We start from the raw sequence: 7,051 nt of genomic DNA on the forward strand, positions 1-7,051 counted from the left end.
TTCAAGTGTTAAAGATGAGGAAAATATATTTCTGTGAAATTAAAATTTCTGTGCAAGTGGGCTCTAAAGTTAACCCATTGAAGCCTGGAAAGCGGATACGTCGTTTTGTAGTATTTGTATAAGCTCTCAAATACCTTTTTGAATTTCATTTCTATCTGCTACAAAGGCTGAAAAATCTATTATTTAGTAGAAGAGTTGACACTTTTTTTCCCAGAATTTCCAGAAAATTAGAGGCTTATTTTAAAATCGCCCAGCAATTTTTCAGGCCTCAATGGGTTAAACAAGACGAAATATAAATAGAATCACTTTAAAATTGAGTTTATTGGTCTTTACGTAGGAAGGGCATCTGTGTGTAGTAGCAGTGGGCGGCTGCTCTTCTGTACCTGCATTTGCTAACCTGCTTGTCATGTGGTGTGGGAGGAATGTAGAGCGCATGCAGGAAACCCATGTGAGTCCCTCTCAAGCTGCTGTGGGACTGGTGAGCAGACTGTGGTCTGTGTATGTGCAGTCAGAGCACTTCAAACCCAGACATGTCTGCTGTGGTTTCCACTTTTCTGCTGTCAGTCAGAGCAACACTACAGTCCTTCCTGTGACAATGAAAAAAATACAGCAACATGAGCCATACACGCACCATGGCCCAATGTGTTTTGCAGACGTGCAGTCAAGCTATTTGAGAATATTTTATAATATGGAGGTCCAGCAAAGTGAATCCAGAGTCAGAAAAAAACCATGTTATTTCACTTACACCAGGGGTGTCAAACTCAAATACACAATGGGCCAAAATTTAAAACTTGAATAAAATTGCTTTAACATTAAATATGGAACCAGCAACGCTTATAAACATACAATATATAACTAAATAGTGCAGACATGCAAAATCAAATTTCAAATAAAAAACACATCAATGTCATTCATTTATTAAATAAAAATTAAATAAAAAATCGGGCCAGAAGTTTTTCCATAATCCTTCTGACAAACGATACAATAAAAAAAAAAAAAAATAAACAATGAAAGCCAATCATAATGCATCTAAAGAAACGACAGCAAAAAAAAACAGTACATTTAAAATAAATAATTGAAAATACAACGAAACAATATCTCAGAAAAAAGCAAATATCATTTTTGACATTCTACAGCTTTGGCCAATGAAATTATCTCAGACTGCAGCATGGTCTCTTAAAAATGACATTTCTGTACAATGAAACTGCATTGGGAATAACATTTAGTAGGAAACACATTTTCTCCTGTCTAAACATACAATATATAACTAAATAGTGCAGACATGCAAAATCAAATTTCAAATAAAAAACACATCAATGTCATTCATTTATTAAATAAAAATTAAATAAAAATCGTATGCCTCTTTTCTATTTGCATCCTTCTGATTTAAATATCAAAATAAACTTTTTCAACAGGTTAATACATTTAAAAATAAAATAACAATAATAAATCAAGTATTAGCGGTAAATGCGCCGTATAATACCGGCAGGTCAGCTTTTATAGTACAATAATTATATAATAATTTGGTATTGCCTTGCGGGCCAAATAAAATTACACTGCGGGCCAAATTTGGCCCGCGGGCCAGAGTTTGACACCCCTGACTTACACTGTGGCTGTAATGCCACATCACTATATTCAGTGTTGTTTGATGTGCTGGTGCTGTCCGCTCTTCATAGTGAACATTTGTGTTGACACTTACCTTGGAACAGATTTTACAATTTAAATGAGCCGCAGATTACATCTGAAATTTGGATTAAATTACAGTGCTGATATGTAAAAAAAAAAAATAAAAAACACTCTATCGACCAGTCAGAACTGTATGGAAGCCTTCTCCTGCCAATTTGATGAAAAGCTTAAGATCCTGTAAGTCATTAATAATATTTCAATAATAATGAATAATATAATAATATTGAATAATAATGACTTAGCATTTTTTAAATCACTTAGTAATTCGAAGTAATGACATAATATTTCAAAAATAATGACTAAGCATTTAAAAAATGACTTGGTATTTCCAAATGATTAGAAGTTTTCTCAAAAACAATAAGAATGTATATAAATAAAAGACAGTATCTCAAAAATTATGACTTTATAACTATCTATCTTTTGAGACTGTTTTCTTATTTTCAGATACTCATTATTTAGCGATAAGTATTTTATGGAGAAAGTTTCATCTTCATCTTTTTTTATTTTGCTGGCAGAAATGGGCTTCCATAGAAGTGAGAGTTCTCCCCTTGGCCTTGATATAAATTTAGCTCAAGATTGTAAAGATCAGATAAAACTAAATATTGGATACAAAAATCAGAACTGCTAGAAATATTGTTTTTGTACATATGCAAGAGCATATTTACCAACATCAAGTATAAAGAAGTCTTGAAAAAGAGTTTGAAAACTTAAAGGCACTGTCACGCCACAATATACAAGCGGTGCTGTTATGGACTGAAGGTCTGGAAACAGCTTGCAGTGTGCTGGAGCTCTGATTGTGAGTCTCTTTAAAACGTCCAACACTGAATAGTTGACTGATTGATGCCAGCAGTCCAAAACAAAGAGCTTCTCCACAGAACAGTAGAGTGCATTCTCCATCCTGTGCACCGTGAATCGTGTCACCTTACAGCAGTCGGCCCTCTGGGGGGATTGGGTGTACGGCATTATTTTTTCATGTCTGCCTCTTCTGTTCCCTCCAGTCAGAAGAAGATTGTTAATCAGCTTTTACAGTCTCCTAGTTTAAACTCTGAGTCATAGGGATGATGAAGAATTAACTAAGATTTAAAATTAAAGGGACATGCGTGTGTTTATTCATGTTCCCCCTTCCAGGCAAACAATGCTTCATGTTTATTTAACTTTAAACTGACATACACTTTGCAGATAATTTGCTTCAGTTAAATAATTCATCATTATAGTGACCTTTGTATGGAATTTGGGGTCCAACTTTCACGGTGTCCATCACTGTGTTCAGTGCTGCCACCAGTGACAGGAAGCTGTATTACACCAACACTTAAATTAAATGCTTTCCTTTATGTATAGTATCTTTTATTGCATTTAATGGAAGGGAACTTTTTTTGTCCAGAGTCATTGGCTGTCTTAAAGAATTGGATGTAACCAAGATGATGTCATCCTCTGGTTTGTGGACTGCTGTTTTGAAGCCACAAGTTTAGCATTTGGTCATTGCTAATGCTAGTTACAGGCTAACACTTGTGCTTGCTAGCTAGCTAGTTTGGTTAGCTAGGTGTGTCTATAATTCACATTAACTATGATTAATTGGGATGATAATTTTGTCTTAAGACAACATGTGCTCACCGACTTCATAGTGTCTTGATAACAACCAAACGCTGATCAAGACATTTTTAAGCAACCAATTAAAAAAAAAATTAACTTTAATGACATGAAAACACACCGTGAAAGGCTCAAAGTTCTAAGACGAAAACATGGACACCCAAAAACAAATTAAAAAAAACAGGACTATTAAAATCTACACAGTGCCATAGATGCGAACTGCTACACCTCTATCAATCACATGGTAGCACCGCCCCAAAACATACCCTGCTTTATCGTTTGTTATACTCCTAAATTGGCCCATTATTTAAGAACGTCATGCCGAATTGAAGACCACTTGAAACCAGCAATTAAGATCATAAACTAATTCATAAAATGCTTACTTAGGTAATAAATCAAGTGGAAAATAGGATCAACCAGTGGAGTCGCCCCCTGCTGGCCATCAGAAAGAATGCAGGTTTAATAACTTTTCAGACCTGCCCAATGCTGTTTGCACATCCTTTCCCCATTTTAATAAGTTGCAAAATATATTTTCTACCATGTGGTTGAGTTTGTGACTTTTTCACATTTTTTATAAGCTGCTCATTGTTCGGTTATTTGAGGCCCATGCTGATATTCAAGAGTTAAAATATACCCATTTCTACTCTTTGATGAGGATTTCTTGTGATAGATAATCCTGACCCTTTTATGAAAAACATTCATCTTTCTATTTATTTATTGCATTTCCTCTTGTGCCACCATCAGGACAAACTCCATTATGTTCTAAGACAGTTAGGTATGAGGGAGGGATATTATTTGCATGATTTCATTGCCATAATATAAACCAGCCCCACATGTTTGTATTACAATGAAGAACTAGACTAAATCTAGATATTTGCTGTTCTGGGCCACCACTGTTTAATGAACACTAATGCACTGAACAGATGCAGACAAGACAGATGGCTTAGGACTCAGTCTTATTATGGACCAGGGCTTTAAAACAGTGTCCTTCTGTATTTATTATTGCCATTTGTACATACTGTATTTATCAGGGGTTGTCCTCTTAAGAGTTCAGTGATGATGAAAGGGAGGAGTGTATCTGTTACAGTATGACGGAATTTATTATTGATGTTGATGAGAAAACCTGGAATCTGCACACACTCATCCATATGTTCAGTCAGTGTTGGAAACTGATGAGAAATGCCTCCATAGTAGTTATGGCCGGGTCATAATTCAGTGTTATCATGTATTGATTTCACTGTTATATCATGCTGTTGTTTTGCAAACGTCCACAGTAAGGAAAAACACTAGAAAAATTAATGACACTGGACATTAATTTGATTATTCCAGATGTGATTTTTTTTATCAAGACAACATTTTAATTACGTCTCCAGTAACCACACAGTTATTATTTCATAAATATAACCTCTTTTATCTCATATTTGAGAGATAAGGATCTTCTAATTATGATAATCAAAAGAAGAATTTCTTCTAAAATATGAAATGTCACAATTACAGATACAGAAGTCTCAAGTGTCTTCAATTATTTATCTTTATTGGTGAGTACAATGTGTTTCTATACACACTCTGTGCACACGTCCCTACTGACACACTCCCAGTTCCACTAACCCGCTCTCTGCTGACAGAAAGTCGATAAAACTGTGCTTTATTTTTCATGTGTGTCTTCCCACCTACTTAATTTTCTTTCGGGAGAAATCTGGGTAAAAGGTTGTAACTGATCTGGTACTGTGACTTATTTTCAAGCTATTTACTCGTATTAAAGTTTGTCATATGTGAACATGTTGTATGTTACATAGAAATATGTGTAAAAATTAAAGGTGCATCTTGTGTTGGTTCTCTTTAAATCTCAGTTTTCAGAGATCAGAACGAGCAGAAGCTCAGTGGGATTCCTCGTGTATCACTTCATTTGAACATCATTCACCTCTGTTCTACTATTCCCACAAGACTGGGCTATTACTGTCAGGAAGTACTCGATTGATCTGGTATTCTCTCAAGCTGTTACAGATTTCACTGAACTGAAAGTGCAAGAGTTTCTTTGGAAAGCAACAGTTCGCTTTGGATCTTACTTGAAAATGTTTCTTTTTTGGGGGGAGGGAAACTTCTATTAGGTCACGCTCTTTGTGTGCATCCATTGAGTTGTTTTTTTTCTTGTACTGAATAAAAGCAACATTTCTTTAACTGCACTAACTGTCTCCTTGATTTTCACACGTTGTTCACCAACAGTGATATAAAGCCACATGACTGCAGAGGGAGCAGTGACAAGTCTACGAAATGTAACTTTATACATTTATTAAATTCATATTGTCCATACTTAACATTATCAGCACTCAGAATATGATACCTTGTTATAGAATAAATACATTCCACCTCAGTCAGCTGCAACATGTAGTCATATAGAATGTATAATAATATAACAATATAAAACAGGTCATTGCTAATAATGACCAGCTATACATTTGATACTGTGAGTACATATTATGTAATGCCATTTCAGTTAATATTAAATAAATGAACATGCCTATTTATGTAATCCTGGGGAAAAAAACAGAAGGTAAAAAATATATGAATAAATGTAAATGAGTAAATAATATGCTTAAATAAAAAAGGATTTTATGTTTAAAAAATGTGTGGGGGGGGGGGCCTACTTTGATTTATTTCAGGGAAACAGGAATTGTTTGATGATTACTGGTAGTTATTTAAGTAAAGTTATTTAAGTAAAAACCTGTTTATTTTATTCTATGCTGTCTTATTTATTTATAATTGCATTTATCTATATGTCTATTGCTTTTTTCATTTTCACATACATTTATTTATTGAATATTGGCTTTAATGGAATTTCATGACATTTAGCTTACTATAGTTCTATTTTCTTCACAAGAATTTTGAATGCAGGACTTTTACCTTCAAATGTATCGTTTTTTGTTTTTATTGGACAATCAAAAGAACATTTTATTTAAAATCTATTTCATAACATTTAGTGTATTATAATTACATGATCTTTCTTTACTAGAATTTGCTGGACTTTTACCTTGAAATACATTTTTTATTCTTTTTTTTTACTTTTTATATTACAATATTACTATTTTTACTGGAGAGAAAAAATATCAAATTTTATTAGAACATTCATTTATTCATTGAACATTGGATGAAATGGCATTTTATAACATTTAGCAGATTATACGTTTAAACGTTTTTGGTTGCAGGACTTCAATCATAAAATTTAGGGTTTTCTGTTTAATTGTTCGTTTGTTTACATTTATTTTAATTTTTTTTTTTATTGCGTCGATAAATACATTTTTTCACTTTATTCCAGCGTTTGACTTCATTTTCGGTTTATGAAATATGTGTATATTTTTAATTACATCTCTAATATGTTGGTTCAGTTTTTTTAACCCTATAAAGCCTGAACCATTAAATAATTGCCAGAAAATTCTTTTTTTTTTGTTTATTGAACCTGCTGACACATCATTTTAAAAAAAAAATCTAAAAACAATAGGCGTATATGATTTTAATTTGTATCACATTTGATACATCAGTTCTTTTTGTGCAATTTGTTGCTCACAGTTTGTTTTTCTTGAACTAACAAAAACATATAAAACCCAACATTTTTAACCTTTTAAGACTTTACTTTCTTTTAACATTTTCCTGCAAAATGCAAAATATTTTTTTCCATATAACACAACATCATACATCTGCTGATATGAAGTTTTCACGCAGCAATGACTGATCCACCAGTGGAACCTGCGTATCATTTTTGCTATATCTTGTATTTTTGTGC

This window comes from Centropristis striata, chromosome 17 (assembly GCF_030273125.1).
Source record: "Centropristis striata isolate RG_2023a ecotype Rhode Island chromosome 17, C.striata_1.0, whole genome shotgun sequence".
NCBI lineage: Eukaryota > Metazoa > Chordata > Actinopteri > Perciformes > Serranidae > Centropristis > Centropristis striata.